Source organism: Anarhichas minor, unplaced genomic scaffold (assembly GCF_050575085.1).
Source record: "Anarhichas minor isolate MPS153535 unplaced genomic scaffold, ASM5057508v1 ptg000025l, whole genome shotgun sequence".
Lineage (NCBI taxonomy): Eukaryota > Metazoa > Chordata > Actinopteri > Perciformes > Anarhichadidae > Anarhichas > Anarhichas minor.
In genome coordinates this window covers 1,198,419-1,221,229 of record NW_027466471.1, presented here as the reverse complement: position 1 = coordinate 1,221,229, position 22,811 = coordinate 1,198,419, and the positions used below count along the sequence as shown (strand labels likewise).

Here is a 22,811-nt window from a genome sequence, read left to right as displayed (position 1 = left end):
GTGAAAGAAAGCTTAGCAATGCTTTGTATGTCAAGGAGCAGGCATTTGACAAACTACTGCACGACCACTGCAGCAGCAGCATTTGTAAGCCTCTACATTATCAACCAATGTAATCTAACCATGTGTTTGTAAACAGTTGGCCTATATTTTGCTGGATTCATTGATTGTAGGAAGTCTCTCAAAACAATTTCTTTACTTGTCATTTCCCAAATCCTCTGCTGATCTTACTAAAATTCTGAAGTTAGCCTGAAACGGTTTCTGTGTCTTGTTAGCTTCTTTGTCATTGGTAACGTTGTATGCCTTCTATGTCCTATTCCCTGCACAGATAACATACTAACGAATGCCAAATAAGAAACGGTCTACCAAAACTGTGTATTTTTTGATGGTGTAGAGGTTCCATGGTGTAATGGTTAGCACTCTGGACTCTGAATCCAGTGATCTGAGTTCAAATCTCAGTGGAACCTGTTTTTAAGCTAGAGTAAAGGTCAAAGAAGGTCAAAAAATGCAACCTTTCCACATCTCAGCAAAAGTTGGACTGGTGTGGCCATCTTGCTTCAGGTACAAGTGAGACCGGAGAGGAGTGTCTTGACCTTCACCGGAGTGATCTAAGAATGAAGTACTATTGACAGGGAGCAAAATGGTTTCCACTTAAATCATGGATGCACACTTTGTATTGTGTCTTGTAATCACCATAAAAAAAGAAGTTTGACTGAGATTTCAACTCAGGTTCTTGCCGTTAGAGTCTAAAGTGTTCGTCATCAAGGGACCCGTATACTCCATCAGAGGTGGTTGTTGGATGGTCGACCAGCTTTGGAAACCCCATCGACCCACAGCTTTCCGACGTCAGATGGGGGCTGTGTCCAACCATTTGTGTGTTAAAAAAACACAAGGGGCTGTGTTAGTGGGGTCAACGGCAATGAATACTGATTCAAGACGTCGTGTTTGCGGAACATATTAATGCACTTAAAGGCTCATTAGATGGCAAAACAAAGCAAATTCAGGGTATTTTTCAGTCAGGATGGCCGAGCGGTCCAAGGCGCTGCGTTAAGGTCGCAGTCTCCACTGGAGGCGTGGGTTCGAATCCCACTTCTGACAGCAATTGTTTTTCACTGGTTGCGTTGACTGTAACATGATATTGTGAAAGAAAGCTTAGCAATGCTTTGTATGTCAAGGAGCAGGCATTTGACAAACTACTGCACGACCACTGCAGCAGCAGCATTTGTAAGCCTCTACATTATCAACCAATGTAATCTAACCATGTGTTTGTAAACAGTTGGCCTATATTTTGCTGGATTCATTGATTGTAGGAAGTCTCTCAAAACAATTTCTTTACTTGTCATTTCCCAAATCCTCTGCTGATCTTACTAAAATTCTGAAGTTAGCCTGAAACGGTTTCTGTGTCTTGTTAGCTTCTTTGTCATTGGTAACGTTGTATGCCTTCTATGTCCTATTCCCTGCACAGATAACATACTAACGAATGCCAAATAAGAAACGGTCTACCAAAACTGTGTATTTTTTGATGGTGTAGAGGTTCCATGGTGTAATGGTTAGCACTCTGGACTCTGAATCCAGTGATCTGAGTTCAAATCTCAGTGGAACCTGTTTTTAAGCTAGAGTAAAGGTCAAAGAAGGTCAAAAAATGCAACCTTTCCACATCTCAGCAAAAGTTGGACTGGTGTGGCCATCTTGCTTCAGGTACAAGTGAGACCGGAGAGGAGTGTCTTGACCTTCACCGGAGTGATCTAAGAATGAAGTACTATTGACAGGGAGCAAAATGGTTTCCACTTAAATCATGGATGCACACTTTGTATTGTGTCTTGTAATCACCATAAAAAAAGAAGTTTGACTGAGATTTCAACTCAGGTTCTTGCCGTTAGAGTCTAAAGTGTTCGTCATCAAGGGACCCGTATACTCCATCAGAGGTGGTTGTTGGATGGTCGACCAGCTTTGGAAACCCCATCGACCCACAGCTTTCCGACGTCAGATGGGGGCTGTGTCCAACCATTTGTGTGTTAAAAAAACACAAGGGGCTGTGTTAGTGGGGTCAACGGCAATGAATACTGATTCAAGACGTACTGTTTGCGGAACATATTAATGCACTTAAAGGCTCATTAGATGGCAAAACAAAGCAAATTCAGGGTTTTTTTCAGTCAGGATGGCCGAGCGGTCCAAGGCGCTGCGTTAAGGTCGCAGTCTCCACTGGAGGCGTGCGTTCGAATCCCACTTCTGACAGCAATTGTTTTTCACTGGTTGCGTTGACTGTAACATGATATTGTGAAAGAAAGCTTAGCAATGCTTTGTATGTCAAGGAGCAGGCATTTGACAAACTACTGCACGACCACTGCAGCAGCAGCATTTGCAAGCCTCTACATTATCAACCAATGTAATCTAACCATGTGTTTGTAAACAGTTGGCCTATATTTTGCTGGATTCATTGTTTGTATGAAGTCTCTCAAAACAATTTCTTTACTTGTCACTTCCCAAATCCTCTGCTGAGCTTACTAAAATCCTTAAGTCAGCCTGAAACGGTTTCTGTGTCTTGTTAGCTTCTTTGTCATTGGTAACGTTGTATGCCTTCTATGTCCTATTCCCTGCACAGATAACATACTAACGGATGCCAAATAAGAAACGGTCTACCAAAACTGTGTATTTTTTGATGGTGTAGAGGTTCCATGGTGTAATGGTTAGCACTCTGGACTCTGAATCCAGTGATCTGAGTTCAAATCTCAGTGGAACCTGTTTTTAAGCTAGAGTAAAGGTCAAAGAAGGTCAAAAAATGCAACCTTTCCACATCTCAGCAAAAGTTGGACTGGTGTGGCCATCTTGCTTCAGGTACAAGTGAGACCGGAGAGGAGTGTCTTGACCTTCACCGGAGTGATCTAAGAATGAAGTACTATTGACAGGGAGCAAAATGGTTTCCACTTAAATCATGGATGCACACTTTGTATTGTGTCTTGTAATCACCATAAAAAAAGAAGTTTGACTGAGATTTCAACTCAGGTTCTTGCCGTTAGAGTCTAAAGTGTTCGTCATCAAGGGACCCGTATACTCCATCAGAGGTGGTTGTTGGATGGTCGACCAGCTTTGGAAACCCCATCGACCCACAGCTTTCCGACGTCAGATGGGGGCTGTGTCCAACCATTTGTGTGTTAAAAAAACACAAGGGGCTGTGTTAGTGGGGTCAACGGCAATGAATAATGATTCAAGACGTCGTGTTTGCGGAACATATTAATGCACTTAAAGGCTCATTAGATGGCAAAACAAAGCAAATTCAGGGTTTTTTTCAGTCAGGATGGCCGAGCGGTCCAAGGCGCTGCGTTAAGGTCGCAGTCTCCACTGGAGGCGTGGGTTCGAATCCCACTTCTGACAGCAATTGTTTTTCACTGGTTGCGTTGACTGTAACATGATATTGTGAAAGAAAGCTTAGCAATGCTTTGTATGTCAAGGAGCAGGCATTTGACAAACTACTGCACGACCACTGCAGCAGCAGCATTTGCAAGCCTCTACATTATCAACCAATGTAATCTAACCATGTGTTTGTAAACAGTTGGCCTATATTTTGCTGGATTCATTGATTGTAGGAAGTCTCTCAAAACAATTTCTTTACTTGTCATTTCCCAAATCCTGTGCTGATCTTACTAAAATCCTGAAGTTAGCCTGAAACGGTTTCTGTGTCTTGTTAGCTTCTTTGTCATTGGTAACGTTGTATGCCTTCTATGTCCTATTCCCTGCACAGATAACATACTAACGGATGCCAAATAAGAAACGGTCTACCAAAACTGTGTATTTTTTGATGGTGTAGAGGTTCCATGGTGTAATGGTTAGCACTCTGGACTCTGAATCCAGTGATCTGAGTTCAAATCTCAGTGGAACCTGTTTTTAAGCTAGAGTAAAGGTCAAAGAAGGTCAAAAAATGCAACCTTTCCACATCTCAGCAAAAGTTGGACTGGTGTGGCCATCTTGCTTCAGGTACAAGTGAGACCGGAGAGGAGTGTCTTGACCTTCACCGGAGTGATCTAAGAATGAAGTACTATTGACAGGGAGCAAAATGGTTTCCACTTAAATCATGGATGCACACTTTGTATTGTGTCTTGTAATCACCATAAAAAAAGAAGTTTGACTGAGATTTCAACTCAGGTTCTTGCCGTTAGAGTCTAAAGTGTTCGTCATCAAGGGACCCGTATACTCCATCAGAGGTGGTTGTTGGATGGTCGACCAGCTTTGGAAACCCCATCGACCCACAGCTTTCCGACGTCAGATGGGGGCTGTGTCCAACCATTTGTGTGTTAAAAAAACACAAGGGGCTGTGTTAGTGGGGTCAACGGCAATGAATACTGATTCAAGACGTCGTGTTTGCGGAACATATTAATGCACTTAAAGGCTCATTAGATGGCAAAACAAAGCAAATTCAGGGTTTTTTTCAGTCAGGATGGCCGAGCGGTCCAAGGCGCTGCGTTAAGGTCGCAGTCTCCACTGGAGGCGTGGGTTCGAATCCCACTTCTGACAGCAATTGTTTTTCACTGGTTGCGTTGACTGTAACATGATATTGTGAAAGAAAGCTTAGCAATGCTTTGTATGTCAAGGAGCAGGCATTTGACAAACTACTGCACGACCACTGCAGCAGCAGCATTTGCAAGCCTCTACATTATCAACCAATGTAATCTAACCATGTGTTTGTAAACAGTTGGCCTATATTTTGCTGGATTCATTGATTGTAGGAAGTCTCTCAAAACAATTTCTTTACTTGTCATTTCCCAAATCCTGTGCTGATCTTACTAAAATTCTGAAGTTAGCCTGAAACGGTTTCTGTGTCTTGTTAGCTTCTTTGTCATTGGTAACGTTGTATGCCTTCTATGTCCTATTCCCTGCACAGATAACATACTAACGGATGCCAAATAAGAAACGGTCTACCAAAACTGTGTATTTTTTGATGGTGTAGAGGTTCCATGGTGTAATGGTTAGCACTCTGGACTCTGAATCCAGTGATCTGAGTTCAAATCTCAGTGGAACCTGTTTTTAAGCTAGAGTAAAGGTCAAAGAAGGTCAAAAAATGCAACCTTTCCACATCTCAGCAAAAGTTGGACTGGTGTGGCCATCTTGCTTCAGGTACAAGTGAGACCGGAGAGGAGTGTCTTGACCTTCACCGGAGTGATCTAAGAATGAAGTACTATTGACAGGGAGCAAAATGGTTTCCACTTAAATCATGGATGCACACTTTGTATTGTGTCTTGTAATCACCATAAAAAAAGAAGTTTGACTGAGATTTCAACTCAGGTTCTTGCCGTTAGAGTCTAAAGTGTTCGTCATCAAGGGACCCGTATACTCCATCAGAGGTGGTTGTTGGATGGTCGACCAGCTTTGGAAACCCCATCGACCCACAGCTTTCCGACGTCAGATGGGGGCTGTGTCCAACCATTTGTGTGTTAAAAAAACACAAGGGGCTGTGTTAGTGGGGTCAACGGCAATGAATACTGATTCAAGACGTCGTGTTTGCGGAACATATTAATGCACTTAAAGGCTCATTAGATGGCAAAACAAAGCAAATTCAGGGTTTTTTTCAGTCAGGATGGCCGAGCGGTCCAAGGCGCTGCGTTAAGGTCGCAGTCTCCACTGGAGGCGTGGGTTCGAATCCCACTTCTGACAGCAGTTGTTTTTCACTGGTTGCGTTGACTGTAACATGATATTGTGAAAGAAAGCTTAGCAATGCTTTGTATGTCAAGGAGCAGGCATTTGACAAACTACTGCACGACCACTGCAGCAGCAGCATTTGCAAGCCTCTACATTATCAACCAATGTAATCTAACCATGTGTTTGTAAACAGTTGGCCTATATTTTGCTGGATTCATTGATTGTAGGAAGTCTCTCAAAACAATTTCTTTACTTGTCATTTCCCAAATCCTGTGCTGATCTTACTAAAATCCTGAAGTTAGCCTGAAACGGTTTCTGTGTCTTGTTAGCTTCTTTGTCATTGGTAACGTTGTATGCCTTCTATGTCCTATTCCCTGCACAGATAACATACTAACGGATGCCAAATAAGAAACGGTCTACCAAAACTGTGTATTTTTTGATGGTGTAGAGGTTCCATGGTGTAATGGTTAGCACTCTGGACTCTGAATCCAGTGATCTGAGTTCAAATCTCAGTGGAACCTGTTTTTAAGCTAGAGTAAAGGTCAAAGAAGGTCAAAAAATGCAACCTTTCCACATCTCAGCAAAAGTTGGACTGGTGTGGCCATCTTGCTTCAGGTACAAGTGAGACCGGAGAGGAGTGTCTTGACCTTCACCGGAGTGATCTAAGAATGAAGTACTATTGACAGGGAGCAAAATGGTTTCCACTTAAATCATGGATGCACACTTTGTATTGTGTCTTGTAATCACCATAAAAAAAGAAGTTTGACTGAGATTTCAACTCAGGTTCTTGCCGTTAGAGTCTAAAGTGTTCGTCATCAAGGGACCCGTATACTCCATCAGAGGTGGTTGTTGGATGGTCGACCAGCTTTGGAAACCCCATCGACCCACAGCTTTCCGACGTCAGATGGGGGCTGTGTCCAACCATTTGTGTGTTAAAAAAACACAAGGGGCTGTGTTAGTGGGGTCAACGGCAATGAATACTGATTCAAGACGTCGTGTTTGCGGAACATATTAATGCACTTAAAGGCTCATTAGATGGCAAAACAAAGCAAATTCAGGGTTTTTTTCAGTCAGGATGGCCGAGCGGTCCAAGGCGCTGCGTTAAGGTCGCAGTCTCCACTGGAGGCGTGGGTTCGAATCCCACTTCTGACAGCAGTTGTTTTTCACTGGTTGCGTTGACTGTAACATGATATTGTGAAAGAAAGCTTAGCAATGCTTTGTATGTCAAGGAGCAGGCATTTGACAAACTACTGCACGACCACTGCAGCAGCAGCATTTGCAAGCCTCTACATTATCAACCAATGTAATCTAACCATGTGTTTGTAAACAGTTGGCCTATATTTTGCTGGATTCATTGATTGTAGGAAGTCTCTCAAAACAATTTCTTTACTTGTCATTTCCCAAATCCTGTGCTGATCTTACTAAAATCCTGAAGTTAGCCTGAAACGGTTTCTGTGTCTTGTTAGCTTCTTTGTCATTGGTAACGTTGTATGCCTTCTATGTCCTATTCCCTGCACAGATAACATACTAACGGATGCCAAATAAGAAACGGTCTACCAAAACTGTGTATTTTTTGATGGTGTAGAGGTTCCATGGTGTAATGGTTAGCACTCTGGACTCTGAATCCAGTGATCTGAGTTCAAATCTCAGTGGAACCTGTTTTTAAGCTAGAGTAAAGGTCAAAGAAGGTCAAAAAATGCAACCTTTCCACATCTCAGCAAAAGTTGGACTGGTGTGGCCATCTTGCTTCAGGTACAAGTGAGACCGGAGAGGAGTGTCTTGACCTTCACCGGAGTGATCTAAGAATGAAGTACTATTGACAGGGAGCAAAATGGTTTCCACTTAAATCATGGATGCACACTTTGTATTGTGTCTTGTAATCACCATAAAAAAAGAAGTTTGACTGAGATTTCAACTCAGGTTCTTGCCGTTAGAGTCTAAAGTGTTCGTCATCAAGGGACCCGTATACTCCATCAGAGGTGGTTGTTGGATGGTCGACCAGCTTTGGAAACCCCATCGACCCACAGCTTTCCGACGTCAGATGGGGGCTGTGTCCAACCATTTGTGTGTTAAAAAAACACAAGGGGCTGTGTTAGTGGGGTCAACGGCAATGAATACTGATTCAAGACGTCGTGTTTGCGGAACATATTAATGCACTTAAAGGCTCATTAGATGGCAAAACAAAGCAAATTCAGGGTTTTTTTCAGTCAGGATGGCCGAGCGGTCCAAGGCGCTGCGTTAAGGTCGCAGTCTCCACTGGAGGCGTGGGTTCGAATCCCACTTCTGACAGCAATTGTTTTTCACTGGTTGCGTTGACTGTAACATGATATTGTGAAAGAAAGCTTAGCAATGCTTTGTATGTCAAGGAGCAGGCATTTGACAAACTACTGCACGACCACTGCAGCAGCAGCATTTGCAAGCCTCTACATTATCAACCAATGTAATCTAACCATGTGTTTGTAAACAGTTGGCCTATATTTTGCTGGATTCATTGTTTGTAGGAATTGGTTTCTACAAAAGGTTTGTAGAAACTGTGTATTTTTATAGGTCATAGAGGTTCCATGGTGTAATGGTTAGCACTCTGGACTCTGAATCCAGCAATCTGAGTTCAAATCTCAGTGGAACCTGATTTTAAGCTAGAGTAAAGGTCAAAAAAGGTCAAAAAATGCAACCTTTCCACATCTCAGCAAAAGTTGGACTGGTGAGGCCATCTTGCTTCAGGTACAAGTGAGACCGGAGAGGAGTGTCTTGACCTTCACCGGAGTGATCTAAGAATGAAGTACTATTGACAGGGAGCAAAACGGTTTCCACTTAAATCATGGATGCACACTTTGTATTGTGTCTTGTAATCACCATAAAAAAAGAAGTTTGACTGAGATTTCAACTCAGGTTCTTGCCGTTAGAGTCTAAAGTGTTCGTCATCAAGGGACCCGTATACTCCATCAGAGGTGGTTGTTGGATGGTCGACCAGCTTTGGAAACCCCATCGACCCACAGCTTTCCGACGTCAGATGGGGGCTGTGTCCAACCATTTGTGTGTTAAAAAAACACAAGGGGCTGTGTTAGTGGGGTCAACGGCAATGAATACTGATTCAAGACGTCGTGTTTGCGGAACATATTAATGCACTTAAAGGCTCATTAGATGGCAAAACAAAGCAAATTTAGGTTTTTTTCAGTCAGGATGGCCGAGCGGTCCAAGGCGCTGCGTTCAGGTTGCAGTCTCCACTGGAGGCGTGGGTTCGAATCCCACTTCTGACACCAATTGTTTTTCACTGGTTGCGTTGACTGTAACATGATATTGTGAAAGAAAGCTTAGCAATGCTTTGTATGTCAAGGAGCAGGCATTTGACAAACTACTGCACGACCACTGCAGCAGCAGCATTTGCAAGCCTCTACATTATCAACCAATGTAATCTAACCATGTGTTTGTAAACAGTTGGCCTATATTTTGCTGGATTCATTGTTTGTAGGAATTGGTTTCTACAAAAGGTTTGTAGAAACTGTGTATTTTTATAGGTCATAGAGGTTCCATGGTGTAATGGTTAGCACTCTGGACTCTGAATCCAGCGATCTGAGTTCAAATCTCAGTGGAACCTGATTTTAAGCTAGAGTAAAGGTCAAAAAAGGTAAAAAAATGCAACCTTTCCACATCTCAGCAAAAGTTGGACTGGTGAGGCCATCTTGCTTCAGGTACAAGTGAGACCGGAGAGGAGTGTCTTGACCTTCACCGGAGTGATCTAAGAATGAAGTACTATTGACAGGGAGCAAAATGGTTTCCACTTAAATCATGGATGCACACTTTGTATTGTGTCTTGTAATCACCATAAAAAAAGAAGTTTGACTGAGATTTCAACTCAGGTTCTTGCCGTTAGAGTCTAAAGTGTTCGTCATCAAGGGACCCGTATACTCCATCAGAGGTGGTTGTTGGATGGTCGACCAGCTTTGGAAACCCCATCGACCCACAGCTTTCCGACGTCAGATGGGGGCTGTGTCCAACCATTTGTGTGTTAAAAAAACACAAGGGGCTGTGTTAGTGGGGTCAACGGCAATGAATACTGATTCAAGACGTCGTGTTTGCGGAACATATTAATGCACTTAAAGGCTCATTAGATGGCAAAACAAAGCAAATTCAGGGTTTTTTTCAGTCAGGATGGCCAAGCGGTCCAAGGCGCTGCGTTAAGGTCGCAGTCTCCACTGGAGGCGTGGGTTCGAATCCCACTTCTGACAGCAATTGTTTTTCACTGGTTGCGTTGACTGTAACATGATATTGTGAAAGAAAGCTTAGCAATGCTTTGTATGTCAAGGAGCAGGCATTTGACAAACTACTGCACGACCACTGCAGCAGCAGCATTTGCAAGCCTCTACATTATCAACCAATGTAATCTAACCATGTGTTTGTAAACAGTTGGCCTATATTTTGCTGGATTCATTGTTTGTAGGAAGTCTCTCAAAACAATTTCTTTACTTGTCATTTCCCAAATCCTCTGCTGATCTTACTAAAATTCTGAAGTTAGCCTGAAACGGTTTCTGTGTCTTGTTAGCTTCTTTGTCATTGGTAACGTTGTATGCCTTCGATGTCCTATTCCCTGCACAGATAACGTACTAGCGGATGCCAAATAAGAAACTGTCTACCAAAACTGTGTATTTTTTGAGGGTGTAGAGGTTCCATGGTGTAATGGTTAGCACTCTGGACTCTGAATCCAGTGATCTGAGTTCAAATCTCAGTGGAACCTGATTTTAAGCTAGAGTAAAGGTCAAAAAAGGTCAAAAAATGCAACCTTTCCACATCTCAGCAAAAGTTGGACTGGTGTGGCCATCTTGCTTCAGGTACAAGTGAGACCGGAGAGGAGTGTCTTGACCTTCACCGGAGTGATCTAAGAATGAAGTACTATTGACAGGGAGCAAAATGGTTTCCACTTAAATCATGGATGCACACTTTGTATTGTGTCTTGTAATCACCATAAAAAAAGAAGTTTGACTGAGATTTCAACTCAGGTTCTTGCCGTTAGAGTCTAAAGTGTTCGTCATCAAGGGACCCGTATACTCCATCAGAGGTGGTTGTTGGATGGTCGACCAGCTTTGGAAACCCCATCGACCCACAGCTTTCCGACGTCAGATGGGGGCTGTGTCCAACCATTTGTGTGTTAAAAAAACACAAGGGGCTGTGTTAGTGGGGTCAACGGCAATGAATACTGATTCAAGACGTCGTGTTTGCGGAACATATTAATGCACTTAAAGGCTCATTAGATGGCAAAACAAAGCAAATTTAGGTTTTTTTCAGTCAGGATGGCCGAGCGGTCCAAGGCGCTGCGTTCAGGTTGCAGTCTCCACTGGAGGCGTGGGTTCGAATCCCACTTCTGACACCAATTGTTTTTCACTGGTTGCGTTGACTGTAACATGATATTGTGAAAGAAAGCTTAGCAATGCTTTGTATGTCAAGGAGCAGGCATTTGACAAACTACTGCACGACCACTGCAGCAGCAGCATTTGCAAGCCTCTACATTATCAACCAATGTAATCTAACCATGTGTTTGTAAACAGTTGGCCTATATTTTGCTGGATTCATTGTTTGTAGGAATTGGTTTCTACAAAAGGTTTGTAGAAACTGTGTATTTTTATAGGTCATAGAGGTTCCATGGTGTAATGGTTAGCACTCTGGACTCTGAATCCAGTGATCTGAGTTCAAATCTCAGTGGAACCTGATTTTAAGCTAGAGTAAAGGTCAAAAAAGGTCAAAAAATGCAACCTTTCCACATCTCAGCAAAAGTTGGACTGGTGTGGCCATCTTGCTTCAGGTACAAGTGAGACCGGAGAGGAGTGTCTTGACCTTCACCGGAGTGATCTAAGAATGAAGTACTATTGACAGGGAGCAAAATGGTTTCCACTTAAATCATGGATGCACACTTTGTATTGTGTCTTGTAATCACCATAAAAAAAGAAGTTTGACTGAGATTTCAACTCAGGTTCTTGCCGTTAGAGTCTAAAGTGTTCGTCATCAAGGGACCCGTATACTCCATCAGAGGTGGTTGTTGGATGGTCGACCAGCTTTGGAAACCCCATCGACCCACAGCTTTCCGACGTCAGATGGGGGCTGTGTCCAACCATTTGTGTGTTAAAAAAACACAAGGGGCTGTGTTAGTGGGGTCAACGGCAATGAATACTGATTCAAGACGTCGTGTTTGCGGAACATATTAATGCACTTAAAGGCTCATTAGATGGCAAAACAAAGCAAATTTAGGTTTTTTTCAGTCAGGATGGCCGAGCGGTCCAAGGCGCTGCGTTCAGGTCGCAGTCTCCACTGGAGGCGTGGGTTCGAATCCCACTTCTGACAGCAATTGTTTTTCACTGGTTGCGTTGACTGTAACATGATATTGTGAAAGAAAGCTTAGCAATGCTTTGTATGTCAAGGAGCAGGCATTTGACAAAATACTGCACGACAACTGCAACAGCAGCATTTGTAAACCTCTACATTATCAACCAATGTAATCTAACCATGTGTTTGTAAACAGTTGGCCTATATTTTGCTGGATTCATTGGTTGTAGGAAGTCTCTCAAAACAATTTCTTTACTTGTCATTTCCCAAATCCTCTGCTGATCTTACTAAAATTCTGAAGTTAGCCTGAAACGGTTTCTGTGTCTTGTTAGCTTCTTTGTCATTGGTAACGTTGTATGCCTTCGATGTCCTATTCCCTGCACAGATAACGTACTAGCGGATGCCAAATAAGAAACTGTCTACCAAAACTGTGTATTTTTTGAGGGTGTAGAGGTTCCATGGTGTAATGGTTAGCACTCTGGACTCTGAATCCAGTGATCTGAGTTCAAATCTCAGTGGAACCTGATTTTAAGCTAGAGTAAAGGTCAAAAAAGGTCAAAAAATGCAACCTTTCCACATCTCAGCAAAAGTTGGACTGGTGTGGCCATCTTGCTTCAGGTACAAGTGAGACCGGAGAGGAGTGTCTTGACCTTCACCGGAGTGATCTAAGAATGAAGTACTATTGACAGGGAGCAAAATGGTTTCCACTTAAATCATGGATGCACACTTTGTATTGTGTCTTGTAATCACCATAAAAAAAGAAGTTTGACTGAGATTTCAACTCAGGTTCTTGCCGTTAGAGTCTAAAGTGTTCGTCATCAAGGGACCCGTATACTCCATCAGAGGTGGTTGTTGGATGGTCGACCAGCTTTGGAAACCCCATCGACCCACAGCTTTCCGACGTCAGATGGGGGCTGTGTCCAACCATTTGTGTGTTAAAAAAACACAAGGGGCTGTGTTAGTGGGGTCAACGGCAATGAATACTGATTCAAGACGTCGTGTTTGCGGAACATATTAATGCACTTAAAGGCTCATTAGATGGCAAAACAAAGCAAATTTAGGTTTTTTTCAGTCAGGATGGCCGAGCGGTCCAAGGCGCTGCGTTCAGGTCGCAGTCTCCACTGGAGGCGTGGGTTCGAATCCCACTTCTGACAGCAATTGTTTTTCACTGGTTGCGTTGACTGTAACATGATATTGTGAAAGAAAGCTTAGCAATGCTTTGTATGTCAAGGAGCAGGCATTTGACAAAATACTGCACGACTACTGCAACAGCAGCATTTGTAAGCCTCTACATTATCAACCAATGTAATCTGACCATGTGTTTGTAAACAGTTGGCCTATATTTTGCTGGATTCATTGTTTGTAGGAATTGGTTTCTACAAAAGGTTTGTAGAAACTGTGTATTTTTATAGGTCATAGAGGTTCCATGGTGTAATGGTTAGCACTCTGGACTCTGAATCCAGTGATCTGAGTTCAAATCTCAGTGGAACCTGATTTTAAGCTAGAGTAAAGGTCAAAAAAGGTCAAAAAATGCAACCTTTCCACATCTCAGCAAAAGTTGGACTGGTGTGGCCATCTTGCTTCAGGTACAAGTGAGACCGGAGAGGAGTGTCTTGACCTTCACCGGAGTGATCTAAGAATGAAGTACTATTGACAGGGAGCAAAATGGTTTCCACTTAAATCATGGATGCACACTTTGTATTGTGTCTTGTAATCACCATAAAAAAAGAAGTTTGACTGAGATTTCAACTCAGGTTCTTGCCGTTAGAGTCTAAAGTGTTCGTCATCAAGGGACCCGTATACTCCATCAGAGGTGGTTGTTGGATGGTCGACCAGCTTTGGAAACCCCATCGACCCACAGCTTTCCGACGTCAGATGGGGGCTGTGTCCAACCATTTGTGTGTTAAAAAAACACAAGGGGCTGTGTTAGTGGGGTCAACGGCAATGAATACTGATTCAAGACGTCGTGTTTGCGGAACATATTAATGCACTTAAAGGCTCATTAGATGGCAAAACAAAGCAAATTTAGGTTTTTTTCAGTCAGGATGGCCGAGCGGTCCAAGGCGCTGCGTTCAGGTCGCAGTCTCCACTGGAGGCGTGGGTTCGAATCCCACTTCTGACAGCAATTGTTTTTCACTGGTTGCGTTGACTGTAACATGATATTGTGAAAGAAAGCTTAGCAATGCTTTGTATGTCAAGGAGCAGGCATTTGACAAAATACTGCACGACAACTGCAACAGCAGCATTTGTAAACCTCTACATTATCAACCAATGTAATCTAACCATGTGTTTGTAAACAGTTGGCCTATATTTTGCTGGATTCATTGGTTGTAGGAAGTCTCTCAAAACAATTTCTTTACTTGTCATTTCCCAAATCCTCTGCTGATCTTACTAAAATTCTGAAGTTAGCCTGAAACGGTTTCTGTGTCTTGTTAGCTTCTTTGTCATTGGTAACGTTGTATGCCTTCGATGTCCTATTCCCTGCACAGATAACGTACTAGCGGATGCCAAATAAGAAACTGTCTACCAAAACTGTGTATTTTTTGAGGGTGTAGAGGTTCCATGGTGTAATGGTTAGCACTCTGGACTCTGAATCCAGTGATCTGAGTTCAAATCTCAGTGGAACCTGATTTTAAGCTAGAGTAAAGGTCAAAAAAGGTCAAAAAATGCAACCTTTCCACATCTCAGCAAAAGTTGGACTGGTGTGGCCATCTTGCTTCAGGTACAAGTGAGACCGGAGAGGAGTGTCTTGACCTTCACCGGAGTGATCTAAGAATGAAGTACTATTGACAGGGAGCAAAATGGTTTCCACTTAAATCATGGATGCACACTTTGTATTGTGTCTTGTAATCACCATAAAAAAAGAAGTTTGACTGAGATTTCAACTCAGGTTCTTGCCGTTAGAGTCTAAAGTGTTCGTCATCAAGGGACCCGTATACTCCATCAGAGGTGGTTGTTGGATGGTCGACCAGCTTTGGAAACCCCATCGACCCACAGCTTTCCGACGTCAGATGGGGGCTGTGTCCAACCATTTGTGTGTTAAAAAAACACAAGGGGCTGTGTTAGTGGGGTCAACGGCAATGAATACTGATTCAAGACGTCGTGTTTGCGGAACATATTAATGCACTTAAAGGCTCATTAGATGGCAAAACAAAGCAAATTTAGGTTTTTTTCAGTCAGGATGGCCGAGCGGTCCAAGGCGCTGCGTTCAGGTCGCAGTCTCCACTGGAGGCGTGGGTTCGAATCCCACTTCTGACAGCAATTGTTTTTCACTGGTTGCGTTGACTGTAACATGATATTGTGAAAGAAAGCTTAGCAATGCTTTGTATGTCAAGGAGCAGGCATTTGACAAAATACTGCACGACTACTGCAACAGCAGCATTTGTAAGCCTCTACATTATCAACCAATGTAATCTGACCATGTGTTTGTAAACAGTTGGCCTATATTTTGCTGGATTCATTGTTTGTAGGAAGTCTCTCAAAACAATTTCTTTACTTGTCATTTCCCAAATCCTCTGCTGATCTTACTAAAATTCTGAAGTTAGCCTGAAACGGTTTCTGTGTCTTGTTAGCTTCTTTGTCATTGGTAACGTTGTATGCCTTCGATGTCCTATTCCCTGCACAGATAACGTACTAGCGGATGCCAAATAAGAAACTGTCTACCAAAACTGTGTATTTTTTGAGGGTGTAGAGGTTCCATGGTGTAATGGTTAGCACTCTGGACTCTGAATCCAGTGATCTGAGTTCAAATCTCAGTGGAACCTGATTTTAAGCTAGAGTAAAGGTCAAAAAAGGTCAAAAAATGCAACCTTTCCACATCTCAGCAAAAGTTGGACTGGTGTGGCCATCTTGCTTCAGGTACAAGTGAGACCGGAGAGGAGTGTCTTGACCTTCACCGGAGTGATCTAAGAATGAAGTACTATTGACAGGGAGCAAAATGGTTTCCACTTAAATCATGGATGCACACTTTGTATTGTGTCTTGTAATCACCATAAAAAAAGAAGTTTGACTGAGATTTCAACTCAGGTTCTTGCCGTTAGAGTCTAAAGTGTTCGTCATCAAGGGACCCGTATACTCCATCAGAGGTGGTTGTTGGATGGTCGACCAGCTTTGGAAACCCCATCGACCCACAGCTTTCCGACGTCAGATGGGGGCTGTGTCCAACCATTTGTGTGTTAAAAAAACACAAGGGGCTGTGTTAGTGGGGTCAACGGCAATGAATACTGATTCAAGACGTCGTGTTTGCGGAACATATTAATGCACTTAAAGGCTCATTAGATGGCAAAACAAAGCAAATTTAGGTTTTTTTCAGTCAGGATGGCCGAGCGGTCCAAGGCGCTGCGTTCAGGTCGCAGTCTCCACTGGAGGCGTGGGTTCGAATCCCACTTCTGACAGCAATTGTTTTTCACTGGTTGCGTTGACTGTAACATGATATTGTGAAAGAAAGCTTAGCAATGCTTTGTATGTCAAGGAGCAGGCATTTGACAAAATACTGCACGACAACTGCAACAGCAGCATTTGTAAACCTCTACATTATCAACCAATGTAATCTAACCATGTGTTTGTAAACAGTTGGCCTATATTTTGCTGGATTCATTGTTTGTAGGAAGTCTCTCAAAACAATTTCTTTACTTGTCATTTCCCAAATCCTCTGCTGATCTTACTAAAATTCTGAAGTTAGCCTGAAACGGTTTCTGTGTCTTGTTAGCTTCTTTGTCATTGGTAACGTTGTATGCCTTCGATGTCCTATTCCCTGCACAGATAACGTACTAGCGGATGCCAAATAAGAAACTGTCTACCAAAACTGTGTATTTTTTGAGGGCGTAGAGGTTCCATGGTGTAATGGTTAGCACTCTGGACTCTGAATCCAGTGATCTGAGTTCAAATCTCAGTGGAACCTGATTTTAAGCTAGAGTAAAGGTCAAAAAAGGTCAAAAAATGCAACCTTTCCACATCTCAGCAAAAGTTGGACTGGTGTGGCCATCTTGCTTCAGGTACAAGTGAGACCGGAGAGGAGTGTCTTGACCTTCACCGGAGTGATCTAAGAATGAAGTACTATTGACAGGGAGCAAAATGGTTTCCACTTAAATCATGGATGCACACTTTGTATTGTGTCTTGTAATAACCATAAAAAAAGAAGTTTGACTGAGATTTCAACTCAGGTTCTTGCCGTTAGAGTCTAAAGTGTTCGTCATCAGAGGTATACTCCATCAGAGGTGGCTGTTGGATGGTCGACCAGCTTTGGAAACCCCATCGACCCACAGCTTTCCGACCTCAGATGGGGGCTGTGTCCAACCATTTGTGTGTTAAAAAAACACAAGGGGCTGTGTTAGTGGGGTCAACGGCAATGAATACTGATTCAAGACGGCGTGTTTGCGGAACATATTAATGCACTTAAAGGCTCATTAGATGGCAAAACAAAGCAAATTTAGGTTTTTTTCAGTCAGGATGGCCGAGCGGTCCAAGGCGCTGCGTTCAGGTCGCAGTCTCCACTGGAGGCGTGGGTTCGAATCCCACTTCTGACAGCAATTGTTTTTCACTGGTTGCGTTGACTGTAACATGATATTGTGAAAGAAAGCTTAGCAATGCTTTGTATGTCAAGGAGCAGGCATTTGACAAAATACTGCACGACTACTGCAACAGCAGCATTTGTAAGCCTCTACATTATCAACCAATGTAATCTGACCATGTGTTTGTAAACAGTTGGCCTATATTTTGCTGGATTCATTGTTTGTAGAAAGTCTCTCAAAACAATTTCTTTACTTGTCATTTCCCAAATCCTCTGCTGATCTTACTAAAATTCTGAAGTTAGCCTGAAACGGTTTCTGTGTCTTGTTAGCTTCTTTGTCATTGGTAACGTTGTATGCCTTCGATGTCCTATTCCCTGCACAGATAACGTACTAGCGGATGCCAAATAAGAAACTGTCTACCAAAACTGTGTATTTTTTGAGGGTGTAGAGGTTCCATGGTGTAATGGTTAGCACTCTGGACTCTGAATCCAGTGATCTGAGTTCAAATCTCAGTGGAACCTGATTTTAAGCTAGAGTAAAGGTCAAAAAAGGTCAAAAAATGCAACCTTTCCACATCTCAGCAAAAGTTGGACTGGTGTGGCCATCTTGCTTCAGGTACAAGTGAGACCGGAGAGGAGTGTCTTGACCTTCACCGGAGTGATCTAAGAATGAAGTACTATTGACAGGGAGCAAAATGGTTTCCACTTAAATCATGGATGCACACTTTGTATTGTGTCTTGTAATAACCATAAAAAAAGAAGTTTGACTGAGATTTCAACTCAGGTTCTTGCCGTTAGAGTCTAAAGTGTTCGTCATCAGAGGTATACTCCATCAGAGGTGGCTGTTGGATGGTCGACCAGCTTTGGAAACCCCATCGACCCACAGCTTTCCGACCTCAGATGGGGGCTGTGTCCAACCATTTGTGTGTTAAAAAAACACAAGGGGCTGTGTTAGTGGGGTCAACGGCAATGAATACTGATTCAAGACGGCGTGTTTGCGGAACATATTAATGCACTTAAAGGCTCATTAGATGGCAAAACAAAGCAAATTTAGGTTTTTTTCAGTCAGGATGGCCGAGCGGTCCAAGGCGCTGCGTTCAGGTCGCAGTCTCCACTGGAGGCGTGGGTTCGAATCCCACTTCTGACAGCAATTGTTTTTCACTGGTTGCGTTGACTGTAACATGATATTGTGAAAGAAAGCTTAGCAATGCTTTGTATGTCAAGGAGCAGGCATTTGACAAAATACTGCACGACTACTGCAACAGCAGCATTTGTAAGCCTCTACATTATCAACCAATGTAATCTGACCATGTGTTTGTAAACAGTTGGCCTATATTTTGCTGGATTCATTGTTTGTAGAAAGTCTCTCAAAACAATTTCTTTACTTGTCATTTCCCAAATCCTCTGCTGATCTTACTAAAATTCTGAAGTTAGCCTGAAACGGTTTCTGTGTCTTGTTAGCTTCTTTGTCATTGGTAACGTTGTATGCCTTCGATGTCCTATTCCCTGCACAGATAACGTACTAGCGGATGCCAAATAAGAAACTGTCTACCAAAACTGTGTATTTTTTGAGGGCGTAGAGGTTCCATGGTGTAATGGTTAGCACTCTGGACTCTGAATCCAGTGATCTGAGTTCAAATCTCAGTGGAACCTGATTTTAAGCTAGAGTAAAGGTCAAAAAATGCAACCTTTCCACATCTCCGCAAAAGTTGGACTGGTGAGGCCATCTTGCTTCAGGTACAAGTGAGACCGGAGAGGAGTGTCTTGACCTTCACCGGAGTGATCTAAGAATGAAGTACTATTGACAGGGAGCAAAATGGTTTCCACTTTAATCATGGATGCACACTTTGTATTGTGTCTTGTAATCACCATAAAAAAAGAAGTTTGACTGAGATTTCAACTCAGGTTCTTGCCGTTAGAGTCTAAAGTGTTCGTCATCAGAGGTATACTCCATCAGAGGTGGCTGTTGGATGGTCGACCAGCTTTGGAAACCCCATCGACCCACAGCTTTCCGACCTCAGATGGGGGCTGTGTCCAACCATTTGTGTGTTAAAAAAACACAAGGGGCTGTGTTAGTGGGGTCAACGGCAATGAATACTGATTCAAGACGGCGTGTTTGCGGAACATATTAATGCACTTAAAGGCTCATTAGATGGCAAAACAAAGCAAATTTAGGTTTTTTTCAGTCAGGATGGCCGAGCGGTCCAAGGCGCTGCGTTCAGGTCGCAGTCTCCACTGGAGGCGTGGGTTCGAATCCCACTTCTGACAGCAATTGTTTTTCACTGGTTGCGTTGACTGTAACATGATATTGTGAAAGAAAGCTTAGCAATGCTTTGTATGTCAAGGAGCAGGCATTTGACAAAATACTGCACGACTACTGCAACAGCAGCATTTGTAAGCCTCTACATTATCAACCAATGTAATCTGACCATGTGTTTGTAAACAGTTGGCCTATATTTTGCTGGATTCATTGTTTGTAGAAAGTCTCTCAAAACAATTTCTTTACTTGTCATTTCCCAAATCCTCTGCTGATCTTACTAAAATTCTGAAGTTAGCCTGAAACGGTTTCTGTGTCTTGTTAGCTTCTTTGTCATTGGTAACGTTGTATGCCTTCGATGTCCTATTCCCTGCACAGATAACGTACTAGCGGATGCCAAATAAGAAACTGTCTACCAAAACTGTGTATTTTTTGAGGGTGTAGAGGTTCCATGGTGTAATGGTTAGCACTCTGGACTCTGAATCCAGTGATCTGAGTTCAAATCTCAGTGGAACCTGATTTTAAGCTAGAGTAAAGGTCAAAAAAGGTCAAAAAATGCAACCTTTCCACATCTCAGCAAAAGTTGGACTGGTGTGGCCATCTTGCTTCAGGTACAAGTGAGACCGGAGAGGAGTGTCTTGACCTTCACCGGAGTGATCTAAGAATGAAGTACTATTGACAGGGAGCAAAATGGTTTCCACTTAAATCATGGATGCACACTTTGTATTGTGTCTTGTAATAACCATAAAAAAAGAAGTTTGACTGAGATTTCAACTCAGGTTCTTGCCGTTAGAGTCTAAAGTGTTCGTCATCAGAGATATACTCCATCAGAGGTGGCTGTTGGATGGTCGACCAGCTTTGGAAACCCCATCGACCCACAGCTTTCCGACCTCAGATGGGGGCTGTGTCCAACCATTTGTGTGTTAAAAAAACACAAGGGGCTGTGTTAGTGGGGTCAACGGCAATGAATACTGATTCAAGACGGCGTGTTTGCGGAACATATTAATGCACTTAAAGGCTCATTAGATGGCAAAACAAAGCAAATTTAGGTTTTTTTCAGTCAGGATGGCCGAGCGGTCCAAGGCGCTGCGTTCAGGTCGCAGTCTCCACTGGAGGCGTGGGTTCGAATCCCACTTCTGACAGCAATTGTTTTTCACTGGTTGCGTTGACTGTAACATGATATTGTGAAAGAAAGCTTAGCAATGCTTTGTATGTCAAGGAGCAGGCATTTGACAAAATACTGCACGACTACTGCAACAGCAGCATTTGTAAGCCTCTACATTATCAACCAATGTAATCTGACCATGTGTTTGTAAACAGTTGGCCTATATTTTGCTGGATTCATTGTTTGTAGAAAGTCTCTCAAAACAATTTCTTTACTTGTCATTTCCCAAATCCTCTGCTGATCTTACTAAAATTCTGAAGTTAGCCTGAAACGGTTTCTGTGTCTTGTTAGCTTCTTTGTCATTGGTAACGTTGTATGCCTTCGATGTCCTATTCCCTGCACAGATAACGTACTAGCGGATGCCAAATAAGAAACTGTCTACCAAAGCTGTGTATTTTTTGAGGGCGTAGAGGTTCCATGGTGTAATGGTTAGCACTCTGGACTCTGAATCCAGTGATCTGAGTTCAAATCTCAGTGGAACCTGATTTTAAGCTAGAGTAAAGGTCAAAAAATGCAACCTTTCCACATCTCCGCAAAAGTTGGACTGGTGAGGCCATCTTGCTTCAGGTACAAGTGAGACCGGAGAGGAGTGTCTTGACCTTCACCGGAGTGATCTAAGAATGAAGTACTATTGACAGGGAGCAAAATGGTTTCCACTTTAATCATGGATGCACACTTTGTATTGTGTCTTGTAATCACCATAAAAAAAGAAGTTTGACTGAGATTTCAACTCAGGTTCTTGCCGTTAGAGTCTAAAGTGTTCGTCATCAAGGGACCCATATACTCCATCAGAGGTGGCTGTTGGATGGTCGACCAGCTTTGGAAACCCCATCGACCCACAGCTTTCCGACGTCAGATGGGGGCTGTGTCCAACCATTTGTGTGTTAAAAAAACACAAGGGGCTGTGTTAGTGGGGTCAACGGCAATGAATACTGATTCAAGACGTCGTGTTTGCGGAACATATTAATGCACTTAAAGGCTCATTAGATGGCAAAACAAAGCAAATTTAGGTTTTTTTCAGTCAGGATGGCCGAGCGGTCCAAGGCGCTGCGTTCAGGTCGCAGTCTCCACTGGAGGCGTGGGTTCGAATCCCACTTCTGACAGCAATTGTTTTTCACTGGTTGCGTTGACTGTAACATGATATTGTGAAAGAAAGCTTAGCAATGCTTTGTATGTCAAGGAGCAGGCATTTGACAAAATACTGCACGACTACTGCAACAGCAGCATTTGTAAGCCTCTACATTATCAACCAATGTAATCTGACCATGTGTTTGTAAACAGTTGGCCTATATTTTGCTGGATTCATTGTTTGTAGAAAGTCTCTCAAAACAATTTCTTTACTTGTCATTTCCCAAATCCTCTGCTGATCTTACTAAAATTCTGAAGTTAGCCTGAAACGGTTTCTGTGTCTTGTTAGCTTCTTTGTCATTGGTAACGTTGTATGCCTTCGATGTCCTATTCCCTGCACAGATAACGTACTAGCGGATGCCAAATAAGAAACTGTCTACCAAAACTGTGTATTTTTTGAGGGCGTAGAGGTTCCATGGTGTAATGGTTAGCACTCTGGACTCTGAATCCAATGATCTGAGTTCAAATCTCAGTGGAACCTGATTTTAAGCTAGAGTAAAGGTCAAAAAATGCAACCTTTCCACATCTCAGCAAAAGTTGGACTGGTGAGGCCATCTTGCTTCAGGTACAAGTGAGACCGGAGAGGAGTGTCTTGACCTTCACCGGAGTGATCTAAGAATGAAGTACTATTGACAGGGAGCAAAATGGTTTCCACTTTAATCATGGATGCACACTTTGTATTGTGTCTTGTAATCACCATAAAAAAAGAAGTTTGACTGAGATTTCAACTCAGGTTCTTGCCGTTAGAGTCTAAAGTGTTCGTCATCAAGGGACCCGTATACTCCATCAGAGGTGGCTGTTGGATGGTCGAC

At 42.8% G+C, this 22,811-nt stretch overlaps 37 non-coding genes across 37 annotated transcripts; all 37 read left to right on the top strand.

The window, feature by feature from the left end:
• Positions 1–392: 392 nt before the first annotated feature.
• trnaq-cug (transfer RNA glutamine (anticodon CUG)) lies at positions 393–464 on the top strand. The gene has a single exon. It is a non-coding gene; the product is annotated as a tRNA-Gln (tRNA).
• Positions 465–1,012: 548 nt separating this feature from the next.
• Positions 1,013–1,095, top strand: trnal-aag (transfer RNA leucine (anticodon AAG)). Its single transcript has one exon. It is a non-coding gene; the product is annotated as a tRNA-Leu (tRNA).
• Positions 1,096–1,529: 434 nt separating this feature from the next.
• trnaq-cug (transfer RNA glutamine (anticodon CUG)) lies at positions 1,530–1,601 on the top strand. The gene has a single exon. It is a non-coding gene; the product is annotated as a tRNA-Gln (tRNA).
• A 1,065-nt stretch (positions 1,602–2,666) lies between these two features.
• trnaq-cug (transfer RNA glutamine (anticodon CUG)) lies at positions 2,667–2,738 on the top strand. Its single transcript has one exon. It is a non-coding gene; the product is annotated as a tRNA-Gln (tRNA).
• A 548-nt stretch (positions 2,739–3,286) lies between these two features.
• trnal-aag (transfer RNA leucine (anticodon AAG)) lies at positions 3,287–3,369 on the top strand. The gene has a single exon. It is a non-coding gene; the product is annotated as a tRNA-Leu (tRNA).
• Positions 3,370–3,803: 434 nt separating this feature from the next.
• Positions 3,804–3,875, top strand: trnaq-cug (transfer RNA glutamine (anticodon CUG)). Its single transcript has one exon. It is a non-coding gene; the product is annotated as a tRNA-Gln (tRNA).
• Positions 3,876–4,423: 548 nt separating this feature from the next.
• On the top strand, positions 4,424–4,506 carry trnal-aag (transfer RNA leucine (anticodon AAG)). Its single transcript has one exon. It is a non-coding gene; the product is annotated as a tRNA-Leu (tRNA).
• Positions 4,507–4,940: 434 nt separating this feature from the next.
• On the top strand, positions 4,941–5,012 carry trnaq-cug (transfer RNA glutamine (anticodon CUG)). Its single transcript has one exon. It is a non-coding gene; the product is annotated as a tRNA-Gln (tRNA).
• Positions 5,013–5,560: 548 nt separating this feature from the next.
• trnal-aag (transfer RNA leucine (anticodon AAG)) lies at positions 5,561–5,643 on the top strand. Its single transcript has one exon. It is a non-coding gene; the product is annotated as a tRNA-Leu (tRNA).
• A 434-nt stretch (positions 5,644–6,077) lies between these two features.
• Positions 6,078–6,149, top strand: trnaq-cug (transfer RNA glutamine (anticodon CUG)). The gene has a single exon. It is a non-coding gene; the product is annotated as a tRNA-Gln (tRNA).
• A 548-nt stretch (positions 6,150–6,697) lies between these two features.
• Positions 6,698–6,780, top strand: trnal-aag (transfer RNA leucine (anticodon AAG)). Its single transcript has one exon. It is a non-coding gene; the product is annotated as a tRNA-Leu (tRNA).
• A 434-nt stretch (positions 6,781–7,214) lies between these two features.
• On the top strand, positions 7,215–7,286 carry trnaq-cug (transfer RNA glutamine (anticodon CUG)). The gene has a single exon. It is a non-coding gene; the product is annotated as a tRNA-Gln (tRNA).
• A 548-nt stretch (positions 7,287–7,834) lies between these two features.
• Positions 7,835–7,917, top strand: trnal-aag (transfer RNA leucine (anticodon AAG)). The gene has a single exon. It is a non-coding gene; the product is annotated as a tRNA-Leu (tRNA).
• A 266-nt stretch (positions 7,918–8,183) lies between these two features.
• trnaq-cug (transfer RNA glutamine (anticodon CUG)) lies at positions 8,184–8,255 on the top strand. The gene has a single exon. It is a non-coding gene; the product is annotated as a tRNA-Gln (tRNA).
• An 896-nt stretch (positions 8,256–9,151) lies between these two features.
• trnaq-cug (transfer RNA glutamine (anticodon CUG)) lies at positions 9,152–9,223 on the top strand. The gene has a single exon. It is a non-coding gene; the product is annotated as a tRNA-Gln (tRNA).
• Positions 9,224–10,288: 1,065 nt separating this feature from the next.
• On the top strand, positions 10,289–10,360 carry trnaq-cug (transfer RNA glutamine (anticodon CUG)). Its single transcript has one exon. It is a non-coding gene; the product is annotated as a tRNA-Gln (tRNA).
• An 896-nt stretch (positions 10,361–11,256) lies between these two features.
• On the top strand, positions 11,257–11,328 carry trnaq-cug (transfer RNA glutamine (anticodon CUG)). Its single transcript has one exon. It is a non-coding gene; the product is annotated as a tRNA-Gln (tRNA).
• Positions 11,329–11,875: 547 nt separating this feature from the next.
• On the top strand, positions 11,876–11,958 carry trnal-cag (transfer RNA leucine (anticodon CAG)). The gene has a single exon. It is a non-coding gene; the product is annotated as a tRNA-Leu (tRNA).
• Positions 11,959–12,392: 434 nt separating this feature from the next.
• trnaq-cug (transfer RNA glutamine (anticodon CUG)) lies at positions 12,393–12,464 on the top strand. The gene has a single exon. It is a non-coding gene; the product is annotated as a tRNA-Gln (tRNA).
• A 547-nt stretch (positions 12,465–13,011) lies between these two features.
• Positions 13,012–13,094, top strand: trnal-cag (transfer RNA leucine (anticodon CAG)). The gene has a single exon. It is a non-coding gene; the product is annotated as a tRNA-Leu (tRNA).
• A 266-nt stretch (positions 13,095–13,360) lies between these two features.
• On the top strand, positions 13,361–13,432 carry trnaq-cug (transfer RNA glutamine (anticodon CUG)). The gene has a single exon. It is a non-coding gene; the product is annotated as a tRNA-Gln (tRNA).
• Positions 13,433–13,979: 547 nt separating this feature from the next.
• On the top strand, positions 13,980–14,062 carry trnal-cag (transfer RNA leucine (anticodon CAG)). The gene has a single exon. It is a non-coding gene; the product is annotated as a tRNA-Leu (tRNA).
• Positions 14,063–14,496: 434 nt separating this feature from the next.
• On the top strand, positions 14,497–14,568 carry trnaq-cug (transfer RNA glutamine (anticodon CUG)). Its single transcript has one exon. It is a non-coding gene; the product is annotated as a tRNA-Gln (tRNA).
• A 547-nt stretch (positions 14,569–15,115) lies between these two features.
• On the top strand, positions 15,116–15,198 carry trnal-cag (transfer RNA leucine (anticodon CAG)). The gene has a single exon. It is a non-coding gene; the product is annotated as a tRNA-Leu (tRNA).
• A 434-nt stretch (positions 15,199–15,632) lies between these two features.
• Positions 15,633–15,704, top strand: trnaq-cug (transfer RNA glutamine (anticodon CUG)). The gene has a single exon. It is a non-coding gene; the product is annotated as a tRNA-Gln (tRNA).
• Positions 15,705–16,251: 547 nt separating this feature from the next.
• Positions 16,252–16,334, top strand: trnal-cag (transfer RNA leucine (anticodon CAG)). The gene has a single exon. It is a non-coding gene; the product is annotated as a tRNA-Leu (tRNA).
• A 434-nt stretch (positions 16,335–16,768) lies between these two features.
• trnaq-cug (transfer RNA glutamine (anticodon CUG)) lies at positions 16,769–16,840 on the top strand. The gene has a single exon. It is a non-coding gene; the product is annotated as a tRNA-Gln (tRNA).
• A 542-nt stretch (positions 16,841–17,382) lies between these two features.
• On the top strand, positions 17,383–17,465 carry trnal-cag (transfer RNA leucine (anticodon CAG)). Its single transcript has one exon. It is a non-coding gene; the product is annotated as a tRNA-Leu (tRNA).
• Positions 17,466–17,899: 434 nt separating this feature from the next.
• trnaq-cug (transfer RNA glutamine (anticodon CUG)) lies at positions 17,900–17,971 on the top strand. The gene has a single exon. It is a non-coding gene; the product is annotated as a tRNA-Gln (tRNA).
• A 542-nt stretch (positions 17,972–18,513) lies between these two features.
• On the top strand, positions 18,514–18,596 carry trnal-cag (transfer RNA leucine (anticodon CAG)). The gene has a single exon. It is a non-coding gene; the product is annotated as a tRNA-Leu (tRNA).
• Positions 18,597–19,030: 434 nt separating this feature from the next.
• trnaq-cug (transfer RNA glutamine (anticodon CUG)) lies at positions 19,031–19,102 on the top strand. The gene has a single exon. It is a non-coding gene; the product is annotated as a tRNA-Gln (tRNA).
• A 532-nt stretch (positions 19,103–19,634) lies between these two features.
• On the top strand, positions 19,635–19,717 carry trnal-cag (transfer RNA leucine (anticodon CAG)). Its single transcript has one exon. It is a non-coding gene; the product is annotated as a tRNA-Leu (tRNA).
• Positions 19,718–20,151: 434 nt separating this feature from the next.
• trnaq-cug (transfer RNA glutamine (anticodon CUG)) lies at positions 20,152–20,223 on the top strand. Its single transcript has one exon. It is a non-coding gene; the product is annotated as a tRNA-Gln (tRNA).
• A 542-nt stretch (positions 20,224–20,765) lies between these two features.
• On the top strand, positions 20,766–20,848 carry trnal-cag (transfer RNA leucine (anticodon CAG)). The gene has a single exon. It is a non-coding gene; the product is annotated as a tRNA-Leu (tRNA).
• A 434-nt stretch (positions 20,849–21,282) lies between these two features.
• trnaq-cug (transfer RNA glutamine (anticodon CUG)) lies at positions 21,283–21,354 on the top strand. Its single transcript has one exon. It is a non-coding gene; the product is annotated as a tRNA-Gln (tRNA).
• A 537-nt stretch (positions 21,355–21,891) lies between these two features.
• On the top strand, positions 21,892–21,974 carry trnal-cag (transfer RNA leucine (anticodon CAG)). Its single transcript has one exon. It is a non-coding gene; the product is annotated as a tRNA-Leu (tRNA).
• Positions 21,975–22,408: 434 nt separating this feature from the next.
• Positions 22,409–22,480, top strand: trnaq-cug (transfer RNA glutamine (anticodon CUG)). The gene has a single exon. It is a non-coding gene; the product is annotated as a tRNA-Gln (tRNA).
• The last annotated feature ends 331 nt before the right edge of the window (positions 22,481–22,811 follow it).